The following is a 15,061-nucleotide window of genomic DNA, read 5'->3' as shown; positions in this document are numbered from 1 at the left end:
AATATCCTCTGATGGTAATTTGTATTTCAGTGGGGTCAGTGGTAATATCCTCCTTGTGATTTCTGATTGTATTTATTTGAATCATTTCTCTCTTTTTCTTTATTAGTCTGGCTGGCTGTCTATTTTGCTAATTTTTTCAAAAAGCAGCTCCTGGATTTGTTAATGTTTCAGATGTTTTGTGTGTGTGTGTGTGTGTGTGTGTGTGTGTGTGTGTGTGTCTCAGTGCCCTTCAGTTCAGCTCTGAGTTTGGTTATTTCTTGTCTTCTGCTACTTTTTGGACTTGTTTCCTCCTGGTTCCCTAGTTCTTTTAGTTGTGATGTTATGTTGTTAACTTGAGATCTTTCTAACTTTTTGATGTAGACATTTGGTGCTATAAATTTTCTTTTTAACACTGACTTAGCTTTGTCCCAGATATTCTGGTATGTTTTATCTTTGTTCTCAGCTTCTAAGAACTTCTTGATTTCTGCCTTAATTTTATTATTTGCCCCAAAGTCATCTGGGAGAAGGTTATTTAATTCCCATGTAATTGTATGGGTTTGAGTAAATTTCTTAGTCTTGATTTCTAATTTGATTGCACTGTGGTCCAAGAGATTGTTATGATGACAGTTCTTTTGCATTTGCCAGAGAGTGTTTTACTTCCTATAATGTGATTGATTTTAGAGTATGTGCCATGTGGTGATGAGAAAAATGTATATTCTGTTGTTTTTGGACAGTTTCATAGATGTCAGCACTAGATCAAATGGAGCTGATTGACTTTAGTTCCTGAATATCTTTGTTAATTTTCTGTCTTGATGATCTAACATTGTCAGGGAGGTGCTAAAATCTCCCACTACTATTGTGTGGGAGTCTAAGTCTCTTGTAAGGTCTCTAAGAACTTGCTTTATGAATCTGGGTTTTCCTGTGTTTGGTACATGTATATTTAGGATCGTTACATCTTTTAGTTGAATTGAACCCTTTACCATTGTGTAAAATGCCTTTCTTTGTCTTTTTGGATCTTTGTTGGTTTAAAGTCTGTTTTGTCTGAAACTAGGATTGCAACCCCTGCTTTTTTCAGTTTCCCATTTGCTTGGCAAATTTTTCTCCATTTCTTTATTTTGAGCCTTTGAATGTCATTATGTGCAAGATGGATCCCTTAAAGACAACATGCAAATGGGTCTTGGTTCTTCTTTTTTTTTTCTTTTTTCTTTTTTTGAGATAGGATCTCACTCTGGTTGACCAGGCTGGAGTGCAGTGGCATAATCTCAGCTCACTGCAAAGTCGACCTCCTGAACTCAGGTGATTCTCCCACCTAAGACTCCCCAGTAGCTGGGACTACAGGCATGAGCTTTTTGTATTTTTGGTAGAGATAGGTTTTCACTAGTCTTGAACTCCTGGTCTCAAGCAATCCACTTGCCTTGGCCTCCCAGTGTTGGGATTTTGGGCATGAACCACCACTCTTAGACAGATCTTGGTTCTTTATCCAGCTCATCACTCTGTGTCTTTTAATTGGGGGCGTTTAGCCCATTTACATTCAATGTTAGTATTGACATGTATGGATTTGATCTTGTCATCATGATGTTAGCTGGTCATTTTGCAGATTTGATTGTGTGGTTGTTTTACAGTGTCACAGGTTTGTGTAGTTAGGTGTGTTTTTGTATACAGACCTGGTTTTGGCTGGTGATGGTCTTTCCTTTCTGTATTTAGTGCTTCCTTTAGGAGCTTTTCTAAGGCAAGTGCAGTAGTAACACATTTACTCAGCTTTTGTCTGTCTGAAAAGTATCTTATTTTTCCCTTCACTTATGAAGCTTTGTTTGGCTGAATATAAAATTCTGGCTTGGAATTTCTTTTCTTTAATAATGTTGAATATTGGCCCCCAATCTCTTCTGTCTCATAGGGTTTCTCCTGAGACATCTGCTGTTAGTCTGATGGGCTTCCCTTTGTAGGTAACCTGACCTTTCTCTTTAGCTGCCTTTAACATTTTTTTTTTTTTTTTTTTGATTTTTCAACCTTGGAGTACCTGATGATTGTGTGTCTTGAGGACGATCTTCTTGTGAAGTATCTTACTGGGGTTCTTTGCATTTCCTGAATTTGAATATTGGCCTCTCTAGCTAGGTTTGGGAGTTCTCAAGGATCTTATCCTGAAATATGTTTTCCAAGTTGCCTGCATTCTCCTCATCTCTTTTAGGAATACCAATGAGTCTTAGATTTCATCTCTTTATATAATTCCATATTTTTTGTCAGTTTCCTTAATTTCTTTTCATTCTTTTTGCTCTATTCTTGTCTGAGTGTTATATTTCAGAAAGCCAATCTTCGTGCTCTGAGATTCTTGCCTCTGCTTGGTCTATTCTATTATTAATACTTGTGATTGCAATATGAAATTATTATAGTGTGCTTTTTTAGCTCTATAGTTAGTTACATTCTTTTCCATACTGGCTATTTTGTCTGTCTGCTCCTGCAAACTTTTGTCTCGATTTCTAGCTTCCTTGGATTGGGTTTTGATGATCTTCATTCCTATCCATATTCTGAATGCTATTTCTGTTATTTCAGCCATCTCAGCCTGGTTCAGAACCCTTGCTAGAGAGATGTTGCAGTTGTTTGGAGGAAAGAAGGCACTCTGGCTTTTTGAGATGTCAGAGTTCTTATGCTGATTCTTTCTAATCTTTGTGTGCTTTTCTACCTTCAATCTTTGAGGTTTCTAATCTTTAGGTTTTTTTTTTTCTTTTATCCTATTTGATGACCTTGTGGGTTTGATTGTGATATAAGGTAGATTCAGCTGACTTGGCTTTATTTTTGAAAAATTTTAGGGGGCAACACTCAGCTCCTAACTCCTGGACTGTGTGCTGTAACTCTGGGGGACTTATTTTGGGTCCTGACTTTATAGTCTGGTTCCTTGAGGTTAGCAATCCACTGTGTTTGGGGGCCAAGGTGTGGCAGCTACAGCAGAGTGCTAATGGGTGCCAGAGTGCCTGCCTCCTTGTGGGCATTCACCATGATGGCAGAGGGAATATAGCTAGTGGGTGTAGGGAGGGCCCTGCTGGCAACTGTGTGCATGGTCATGCTGAAGGTGGAGATGGCTTGGGGAAAGGGTGCTGTGGTTGCAAATCAGAATGCATTCTCTGTGTCCTGCAAGCAGGAGTGGTCACTCAGGGCATAGGAGGATCTACTGTTCTTGGCATAGTGTCAGCACAAGGGTGGGATGCTGGCAGGAGTGGGTCTGGCTGGCTCTGTGCCTGCCAAGGCTTGATCTGCAGTGGCGGTTGGTAGGGAGAGGTGGTAGGGACCGTACTCTCACCCACTGTTGGGGCAAGAGAAGCAAAACCTGCCAGTGCAGACACATGCCAGCAAAGTGATGTGGGGAGTTGCCACAAGCCCCAGAGAAGCTGCATTATGGGAAGGGATCATGGTTGGTGGCCAAAGGGACACTCTATTAGAACTCTCTGCCAGTCAGACATGGTTCACCAGTGCAGAATCTCTGGTGCGGGCCCCAAGGGCACCCAATTCTGCCATGCTAGCAGGTGTGACCAGGAAGGAGCCCTGGGGTATGCCAGCAGACCAAGGGGTGCTCAGGTTGGATCAGTCCCTTCTGATGGTCAAGACTGCCCTGCAGATTTCAGGTCTGACAGTTTCCCTAGGACTAAAATCTCTTATGGAAACAAGTCAAGCCTAGGGAGATAGCCATTTTAGGCCATGCTTCACTACAGATGCTCTTGCAGTAAACCCTCTGGGCTCCACCTTAGTTGGCTTGCTGCCCCTACTACTTCTTCAAACAGCTCTCCCTGCCACCTCAAGTGTTTATGGTGGTCAAGGGGTCTCCTCCTGCTCAGGTCTCAGAGGCTTGTAGCAAGAGTGGGTTGCTTCTTGCCAGTTCAACTTACCTGTTGCCCCTGAGCTCTTGGGACCTAAGAATGAGTCCTGGTTCGTGGTAGCCTTGTGCAGGGTACCCAGATTTCTCTCCCTTCAGCCCAGCTTCTGTGACTTCTCTCTATGCCCTCTTGGTGCTTTACTTCCAAAGAACTGTTAGGAGCATGAGTCATCTCAGTCCATTCATCAGAACTGTTCCACCAGGCTGTGTCTAGTCAGCCATCTTGCCCCCTGCTTACTTTTTAAATGGTTGGAAAAATACCAAAAGAAGAATGATATTATAAATTCATAACATTATAGAAAAATCAAATTTCAATGTCCATGAAATTTCCCTGAAACACAGCCACATTTATTTATGTATGGTCTATGACTACTTTCTTGTTACAACAGTAGAGTTTAATAGTTTCAATAGAGACCTTGTGGTCTACAAGACACCTAATATGTTTACCATCTTGCCTTCCAAAACAGTTTGCTCAATCTTGGGCTAGAAAATGAAGATCTATTAAGTGTGAGGGACCAAGATCTCATTCTGAAGGAAAAGAAGTACAAAATCTGATGAGGGTTTGGGAAGAAAGAATTCATTAAAAACTGGAAAGAATGTCAACAAAGAGAGCTTGGAACTATTTGCATTTCAATGAATGCCATGGCTCATAACTATGAGAAGCTTTTAAGATTCCTTAAAAGCTCATCCCAGTTTTAGACAGCTCTGAAAAATTATGCACACTATAAGAGAAATAAAGGACTCTTGTAGCTTCTGCAGAACTGGTCTTAGTTCTACTACTTGAAACTAGAGATAACAGGTCTAATTTGTCTTCCATGTGACAGACTTTCAAATATTTGAAGACAAATATCAAGTCCCCCTGAGTCTAATTATATTAAAAAAGGAAGAAATATAGAAAAGAAAGAAAAATAGGGCAATTGGTACATGTCAGTGATGGATGAAGCCTCACACACTGAAACAGACTTCTTTTATACCTCCTACAGGCTAATCACATCACAATGACTACGAAAAACAATTCTCAAACAAGTTCAGGATTGGCAGTTGCTTAGATTTACAGACAAAGATGGAAAATAAGAGAGGCCATACGACTTCTGTCTTCCCTTAGTAGTTACAGACATTGAGTTACTGTTGTTGGTTGGTAGCAAATGTAAACCAAAAATGAAATTCTATGCCCTTCAACCATCTGAATGAACCCATCCTCTCAGCAAAGGTGTTCCAAAGTTAACCTGAAAAACTAGTTCAGGCTATGATGGGAAAGGGGAGCTAGACATGCCTCATTATACTCTCTTCCATTTTGAAATTGCTGATAGAAAAGACTCTACAACTGTTAAGAAACATTTACAGTCTTCTCTCTCTAAAGCTTGCTACCTGGGAGTATCATCTGCATAATAAAATCTTGGTTTCTACAACTCCTGTCTTAACCCAGACATTCTTTTCTATTGATGATAACTCTTTCACCCAATTGCCAATCAGAAAGGCTTTAAATCTACCGATAAACTAGTAGCCCCTGCTTTGAGTTGTCCTGACTTTCTTTACTGAACCAATGTATATCTTACATGTATTGGTTGATGTATTATGTATCCCTAAAATGTATAAAGTCAAGCTGTATGCCAGCCACTTTGGGTACATGTCATCACGACCTCCTGAGGCTGTCATGCACAAGTCCTTAACCTTAGCAAAATATACTTTCTAAATTGATTAGGACCCTGTCTCAGATACTTTTGATTTGTACACACAAAAAAGAAAAAAAGGCTATCAATTCTTAGAGTAAAAGAAGGGGGTAAAAACCTATAGAAGTGACTTGGAAAGTTGTTGAGAGATGATACACAAGTAAAAGGATCCCAACACATTTCCAAGGCACACAGCACTGTCAACAAAAAGTCGTGAAAGACTTGAACATGCACAAAAAAAGTGGAGTGTCGGGTGTGCCTAGCTGACCTTTCAGGATTATCTGATTCCATGAGGGTATACTTCTTTGACTTCTATTGACTTAGTTGCATTATTAGTTCTGCAGGGGTAGAAGTTAAATGACAGAAAACTGAAGTCATGCAAATGTCTCTTGTCCCTAGAAATGCAAAGGAATTTTGTTCAGATACAATGAATTTACACTCTGGTAGGAAAGATAACCTGATTTTTATTTCCCAATGAGGTATTGACATGTAGATTGATATTCCCTACAGACAATTTTGTATCTATTATTATTCTATAAAATATAAGATATTAAGCAGTTTTGGCTGTATTACCAAATTCACTTCAGAATTCTCATTTATATATACATGGATGTATATTGTGTATGTGCATGTGTGTGTTTTCAAATTCTTCTTTGAACTGATTTTTAACATCAACATCTTTATAAATAGTGAATGAAGTAATTAAAATTTTTGTCATTTTTTTATATTCGCTTATGTGTCATGTTTTTAACCATTTGAAAACATTTTTTCCTTTAATATAAAGATTTACATTAATATATTCACTACAAAGTTATTTTAAACATAAGAGTAGGTTTCTTTGCAAAGCATTGTGAACCCATTAGTATCTGAGATGAGTCCCAATTTATTTTGCCAACATTAGGAACATGCCTGTGACACAGCCTCAGGAAGTCCTGACTCAAAGTTTGTGTTAACATTAATACTGGAGGATATAATGGGGTGTGTCTGACCCCCTCTTCCACCACTGCCTGAACTAAATTTTCAGGTTAACTCTGGAGTATCTTTGGCTGACAGGAGGGGTCTATTCAAATGATCAGGCCATTTTGTTTTTGGTTTACACACTCTTTTTTATGCATTCCTTTCTTCTGATTGCATTGGGAAGGAAGTCTGGAGAAGATGCGAATGTGTCTTGACAAACTGTGGTGTCTTCTAATGGTTCCCAGCTGCCTCGGGCAGCTTAGACTTGCATAGCATCAAAAAGTTACAGCATGTAGAACTTTGTCATTGTGTACTCTGGCTGTCCATCCTGTTAGTGGCCTGATATTCTGCTCTTGAATTAGGAAGACTTTCTGATGGACACATCTTATGGCTGAAGAAACATCAAGGCAATGTATTTTTAAGAGCACCCCATAAGTAGACTGAATTTAAACTCGGCCACTAACAGTTTTCTAATCATTGCCTAAGTCCTTAATTTCTCTATTTTATTTTGTTAAATAAGCATATTATTACCTACATCACCAGGCTTTGAAGAAAATTTATAGACATAAACGAAGTAAATGTAAAAATATATAAATAAGTGCATAAACCAAGCAAACTTGTATTCAATCCATTCCTTAATTTATTCCATTTTAGTGCCTACTATTATTGTACTCTTTATCTCTGTCAAGGTAAATCTCTAAAAGATGTCCTGTCTTCCAGGAATCTTTATCTCTTGTACTATACTCCTCACAGAAGTCTGTATATCTGACCCATCTCCCTCTCTTCCCAAATAGTGAAGTCCTTTTCCAGTACCTTGAGTCATCAGCAAAATGCTTTATATCCTCAGTAATTTCTCTGTTTCCCTCTTATTTTTTGCTCTTACTGAAACCCAGTTCTTCCTTCAAACTACTGTGGCCCTTTTAGGTGGTTGCTATTTTAGCTCCTACATTTTCTCTACCCCTGGAGGTAGGGTAGGTGTTCTTTCTCCTTCTCATTGCCATTTCCAGATAGCTTTTCCTCCTCCTCTCCCTAATATTTTTCCATTTCTGATGCTACTATTTTGAGGTAATACCACCCACTATCTCTTCTGGTTGCGATCATCTGATGCCCAGTTCAGTTCTTCTTGTTCTTGGGAGAATTAGCTTTGGCTCAGTGTCATTCTATTTAGCATGCTTGTCTTTTAGTTTTTGGAGATTTTGATAAACGAGTACATGATTTTTCTACCTCCTAATTCTCTCAATCACTTGAATTTTGATTCTCCAATGATTTTATCTTTTACTGTCTCAGCTACATACTATCATTGTTATATACCAGTGGTTCTCAACTGCTGGCAATTTTGCTTCCCAGCGGACATATAGGAATGTCTGGAGATATTTTTGATTATCATAGCTGGTAGGTGCTACTGGCATTTAATGGATACAGGATAGAGAAGCTGGTAAATATCCTACAAAGCACAGAATATTCCCCTATAACAAAGAATTTTTCAGCCCAGATGTCAATAGGGCTGAGATTGAAAACCCTCTCTTACAGACCTTGTTTACAATGAATACGGCCCTTCACAGTTTCAAGCATCTCGCTTTGACTTTCTTTACAAAAGGAAAAAAAAGACCTCTCTTTCCATTACAGCAAAGCTCCTCAAAAGGATGGATTGTGTGTGCTGGCTCCTTTTTCTCCTCTCATTTTTTTCCTTGAATCTACTTTAATATAGACTTTCCAACACCATACTCCACTTAAACTGATCTTGCCATGATCATAAAGAATGTCCACATTGCTAAATCCAAAGGTAACTTATTAATGTTCATCATATTTGACCTGTCAGCAGTATCTGAGACAGATGATTATGCCCACTTTTTATTCTTTTTCATTTTCTTTGAGATGGAGTCTTGCTGTGTTGCCCAGGCTAGAGTGCAGTGGTGCCATATCAGCTCACTGCAACCTCCACCTCCAGGTTTCAAGTGATTCTCCTGCCTCAAGCCTGTTGAGTAGCTGGAATTACAAGTGTGCACCACCACACCCAGATGATTTTTGCATTTTACTAGAGATGGGGTTTCACCATGTTGGCAAGGCTGGGCTTGAACTCCTGACCTCAGGTGATCCGCCCATCTCGGCCTCCCAAAGTGCTGGGATTACAGGCGAGAGCCACTGTGCCTGGCCCATGCCCATTTCTTGGTTGCACATTCTTCCCTTGCTGAGACATCACTCTCCTGATTCCCCTTTTACCTCACACACTACTCTTTCCCACTCTTTTCAGATTTCTTCCCATCTCCCAAAGGTCTTAATATTTGAGTTCCCTAAGGCTTGGTGAAGTCTCATGATTTTAAATACATGTATATGCACATGTGTATCATTCTTCAAAATTCTTCTTTGAACAGATTTTTAACATCAACTTTTTCTTTAGTGAAGTAAATAAAACTTGTCATATGTTTTTTATATTTGCCTACATGTCATGTTTTGAACTCTTTGAAAACATTTTTCTCTTAATAATATAAAGATTGGTATCAATGTATTCTCACTACAAGATTCTTTTACACATAAGAGTCAGTTTCTTTCCAAAGCACTTGGGAATTCATAAGTAACTGAGAGCAGGTCTCAATCAATTTAGTTTATTTTCCCAAGGTTAAGAAGGTACCCATACAGCCTCAGGATGTCCTGACAACATGTGCCCAAGGTGATCAGGGTACAGCTTGCCTGTATATATTTTAGGAAGACGTGGGACACATCTGTATTTTGGCAACTACAAAGTGTATACCTCTCCCTTGAGCTTCAACCCGATAAGCCCAGATGTATACTCCAAATGTTCACTTGGGTGTCTTATAGGTGCTGTGAACCTCAAACACACAAAATAAAGCTACTGGTCTCCACTTTCTTCAAAACCTTTCTCCATAAAACTGCGTCCCAGGTAGTGACATCTCCATGTTTCTGGTTGCTTAGACCAAAACCTTAGAGTCATGATGGATTTCTTCCTTTCAGAACATGCATCTATTACATCAGCAAATTCTGCCAGCTCTGCCTTCAGAATATATCTATGATTCAAACACCTCTGGTCACCTTTACTACAATTGCCCTTCACCAATTCACAGACTTCTCCTATGAATTACTATAGTAGTAATCTCCGTGCTTCCCTCCTTCCTCCACTCCAACATGTTCTCTAGTTGCCAGTGTAATCCTGCTGACACAGCTCAAATTCCTCTAATAGTTCCCCATTTCATATGGAAGATAAGCTACAGCCTGGTAAGCCATCAGTGATCTACCCTTCGCTTCTCTTAACTTGTCTCCTACTATTCTCTTGCTCACACTGACTTCCTTGCTGCTGCTTGAATAGGTGCAGCACGCTTCCACCTCAAAGCCTCTACAGCTGCTGATTCCTTGATTTTGAATCCTCTCCTTCCAAGGATCTTCCTGATCTCCTTCAGGTATTTAGTCAAAAGTCACCTTCTCTATGAGCCGTTGTCTGATAACCCTATTTAAAAATATAGGCCAATAGCTGAGTGCCGTAGCTCATGCCTGTATTCCCAACTATTTGAGAGGCCAAGGTGGGAAGATGGGTTAATGCCAGGCGTTTGAGACCAGCTGGAAACATAGCAAGACTATATCGCTACAATTTTTTTTTTTTTAATTTAGTTGGATATGGTGGCATGTACCTGTAGTACTAGCTACTAAGGAGGCTGAGGCAGGAGGATTACTTGAGTCCAAGAGTTGGAGAGTTGGATGCTTCAATGAGCTATGATGGTGCCACTGCACTCCAGCCTGGGCAACAGAGTGAGACCCTGTTCCTTACCAAAAAAAAAAAAAAAAAAAAATCACACCTCTGATATCCTATTTCTCTTTTCTATATGTAACTTACTCTGTATTTCACTTAATTAGCCTTTTCCTGCCTTTCCCTGCAAGAACAAAATCTCTGTGAGGATGGGATATTTTTTGTTCACTGCTGAATTTCCATTTTATACTACAGTGCTTCCTCTATAATATAACTCGGTAAATGTTATTTTAAAAAAAATAAGCTCACTGTAAAGCAGCAAGACAATAGAAGGCACAATTAAATGTGAACTGTGTTTTCCTGTTTGCCTAGATTTTAAAGGACAATAAAAAGAAATGATAGTTTGGGGCCATAAGAGCCTAGAATAAGAAGTGTTAACTTTTATCTCTTTCAGTGATAAAAACAAATATGCAGTTGACATTAGGATTTTGTATAATTTTTCACTTAGGACATGGCTAACCACATATGCATATTGATGATCTTTTTCAGTCTTTGGATTTTTAGAGATATGATACTAGAAGAGACTGTTTCTCTGGGTATTCTAGCTAAATTCTTCAGCCTAGGGACTGGAGATGAAGGGACAAGTCAAGGTCACTTAAAATTTTTTTATGTGTACTTCTAACAATGTGGTCTAAATTAATTTCTAGTCTTTTTTTTACTTTTTGACAGTCAATGTGCAGTTTACATTATGTTAAATACGTACCTATATACCCCTTACTACAATACAAAGGTTTTTTTCCCTCACATACAGTATTTTATTTGACCCCTGCTGTAGCCAAATATGGGAACTGGGGTAGGATATTCATAATGTTGATTTTACAGAGGTGAAAACTGATATTCAAAATATGAAAAAATTGTGACTCCACTGGTAGGCATGATAGCTGAGATTAGAACACATGCCTTCTCATCCTATTCCAGGCTCTTCCCACTTAGCTGCACAGCATCTTATCGATGGCTGAACACCCAACACTTTTTTGAAAGAAATGGCACATTAAATTTTGCTCTGAGCTTAGGGAGAGCAAAATTACAATAACATGACACAAGTGATTTAATTGCTTATAAACATGCCTTCAGCTTTTTTTTTTTTTTTTTTTTTTTTTTTGAGATGGAGTTTTGCTCTTGTTACCCAGGCTGGAGTGCAATGGCACAATCTCGGCTCACTGCAACCTCCGACTCCTGGGTTCAAGCAATTCTCCCGCCTCAGCCTCCTGAGTATCTGGGATTACAGGCACGCACCACCATGCCCAGCTAATTTTTTGTATTTTTAGTAGAGACGGGATTTCACCATATTGACCAGGATGGTCTCAATCTCTTGACCTCGTGATCCACCCGCCTCGGCCTCCCAAAGTGCTGGGATTACAGGCTTCAGCCATCTTTTTAAAGAAGTAGTCTTTAAAAGGTTTAGCTAAAATATAACCAATTCTTATCAGTTTTAAGAATGTATTTCTAATAAGGTATAGAGAAACATGGTTAAATCAAGCATTCACAGGCAAGAATTATAACATTAAAAAGGTTGCTATGGACTTATATGTTTAGAAGGATGAAATTTTGTAAATTGCAGAAAATGTGTGGATAGAAGAGAAAACAAACTGAAGAAAATCTGGACTGAATTAATTTAGCTCAGAGCTTGCATTTTAGCTCATGTATCTTTAGAGAAAATAAACACCAAAATGTAAACTTCGAGATGTTACTACAGCTCATTATGTAAGAGTTAGGTGATGATAAATATTTGGAAAATGCTCCAAACAGTAGCTGCAGTTGAGTGATTACAAATGCACATTAACTGCTCTTTTCCTCAGTTTCTCTATTTATAAAATATGAGCAAAAATTGTACCACCTTCATATGATTGCTAGGGGATTAAAATGAGTTAATTCATATAAATTGTCCAGCATATCAACTGCATTGAAAATAACTGCCATTATTGTGTTAAAGCCTTTGAGAGATCACACAATAAAGAAACCTCTGTAAATGAAATTAACTGATCCTTTCCTAAATATGGCTAATTATAGAATCAGCACCTAATAACATAGCAGAGAAGTTGGAGGAGGGCTACTGAACTCAGGGTTGTAAGGACCAGAGGCATGAAAATAGTCTGGCAGCCTCTCTTAAATGAAATGCCTATTAATTGTCAATGTTAATCTTTCTGTTTGAATGCTCCTCTTTTTTTTGTCTGACAAATTCTTACTGATCTCTGATGGAGAAATTGAAATCTTGGCCCCAATTCTCCATCTCCTCATGTGTCCACACTCTTTGCAATGTGATTTTGCAGCAATTCCCATTGAGAGGTGGATTCTATTTCCTTATTCCTTGAATGGGCAGGTCTTGTGAGTTGTGTTAGCCATTAGCATATTGCAAAAAATGATGTTCCAAGTGCAGGCTTCACAAGAGACTCCACACATCTCTTTTTCTGCCTTTACCATGAGAACATGTCCAGCCTAGCCTCTTGGACCACAAGGCACAAGGAACAGAGTGTAGTCAGTCTTGTTGTCCTAACCAAGGCCCCAGTTGTGGAAAGAGCTAGTCTGGAAGAGCTAGCCCACCTCAACCTTTCAATTAATTGCAGATATACGCTTGAGTCCAGCTGAGATCAACCATGCCAGGCTTAGGTCATGAGGATCTCCCAGCCGTACCACATACATGTATATGTGGTGTTATTTTAAGCCACACATTCTAGGGTTTGTTATACACTGTTACTATAGAAGTAGCTTTATTAATATACCACCTTTAGGTATTAGCTCAATGGCAGCTTCTCCATGTAACTTTCCCTCACACAAAACAACCTGGTTTCAGTGTTCCTCCTTTGTTTTCTCTTAACAATTGTGCTTCCCTTTTTTTCTCACACTTTTTGTTGGATGGTATAATCTCTTGAGTTGGAGATAGTGAGCTTCTTGAAGGCTGGGTCAATGACTTAATTGGGAATGCCTGATTGTAGCAGAGAGGACTAGCGCATAGCAGATGAGAGCATTTGCATAACTCTTTAATGTTTGATTTGTGCAAATGCTCATGGTTTTAAAGCTCTGGTGTCATCTGAAAACCAGAGAATGGATTGTCTCATTGGTGGAGCACTTACTTTATGTAGGAACACTATCATTTAGACAAAATGTGTTTTGCCTTAGATACTCTTTAAGCATGCATTTGCCTCATCAAATTTCCTAAAATCATCCTATGTGGTATGAAAATATGGGACCTTATTATTTTTTTAACTCACTGTATGAAGCATTAACCTTTATATTAGAAAATAAGTTGCATTTCACTTAATTCAGGTCAGCAAGGCATGTTTTTTTTTCCTTAAATTTTAAGTTTAAGAAACATGCTAACATTGAGAACATTATTGGTCTTGCTGTAATCTCGCTATGTCTACATAATGAATGCTCCAGGATGTTTCTGTTCAGAAGGACAATTAGTCAGAAACCAGTTGTAGAAGTGTTTATGGTTGAAACAGTTCCTGAACACTTACTTTATGACCTGTGAACTAGATATGATTATCCTCTTTCAGAGACAGTCTCTTGGCCGAGGTCACAAATCCCAAAGTGGGACAGACTCAGGCTTCCCGTCCAAGCTTGTCTGCTCTCAAACTCATTCTGCTAACTACTATGCATATCACCTCTCTAAAATAAGATGAAAGTGAACCCTCACTGACTATTTACTAAGAACCAGGGAATGTGCCATTGGCTTTACATGAACCTTTTCATTTAATCTTTGGACTTAGGGGAAAAATACAATTCTGTTCTTATCCCTATCATAAAAGTGGCAGAAATATTAAGTATCTTGTCTGACATCAAGTGCAAAATGATAGAGTCAGGACTTGAACCCAGACTCTGCTATCATGCAGAAAATGCTAAATAAATATTTTTTGAGTGAATGAGTAAACCCCTGTCAGAATAAAATCAATTCTAACAAATGTTCACTATATAAAACAAGCATAAATTCATGCAAACTAAGTTAATCCATTCAAAATTCGTTCCTAACTCAATAAAGCAGCTTTTAAATGAAGATTCAATTTTTTGGATAGTTTATTACAGGTTCAAGCCAATCTGTTATATCTTCTTCCAGATGAACTAGTCACATCCAGATTTTTATGCTAGTCACATCATTCTTCTAGTTAAAATCTATTTTGAGGAACTCAAATTGGATTTATTTGCTCTAACTATTCAAATAAGTCTGAAATTTTGGGTCTGGTTTTGCATAACTATAACTGATTTACCTCATTTAAGTTAATTTAAACTGATTTTCATTCGGCCAGTAAATTAAATATATTTTAAGTAGCATTAAAGCTCTGTCTAACTTAAAGTGGTCAGAAAGAACTGTTGGAACCATGCATAGCCTCTTTGTAGGTATTCTTATCTGTCCCTAGTAGCCCCATAAGAAAAAGAATTATATCGTCAACAGGGCTTAGGAAGTGTGGCATAGACTCCCCTCCTTCAGATCTATTATATACATAAAGGTTTTCTTTTTGAGATGGAGTTTCACTCTTTTATCCAGGCTGCAGTGCAGTGGCATGATCTTGCCTCACTGCAACCTCTGCCTCCCGGGTCAGACAATTTTCCTGTTTTAGCCTCCCAAGTAGCTGGGATTACAGGCATGTGCCACCATGCCAGCTGTTATATTCTTTTTAGTAGAAACCAGGCTTCACCATGTTGGCCAGGTTTGTCTTGAACTCCTGACCTTGAGTGATCCGCCCACCTTGGGCTCCCAAAGTGATGGGATTATAGGCATGGGCCACCATTCCTGGCTGTCATATATATAAAGGTTTTCAAAAATCTAGTGTTGAGAATATATTATTTTACTTCATAGCTTTTTAAACTTAATTTGAAAAAAAATGTTATTTTTCTTTG

The sequence above is a fragment of the Callithrix jacchus genome, chromosome 13 (genome assembly GCF_049354715.1).
Source record: "Callithrix jacchus isolate 240 chromosome 13, calJac240_pri, whole genome shotgun sequence".
NCBI classification, from domain to species: Eukaryota; Metazoa; Chordata; class Mammalia; order Primates; family Cebidae; genus Callithrix; species Callithrix jacchus.
This window is presented reverse-complemented; position numbering follows the sequence as displayed.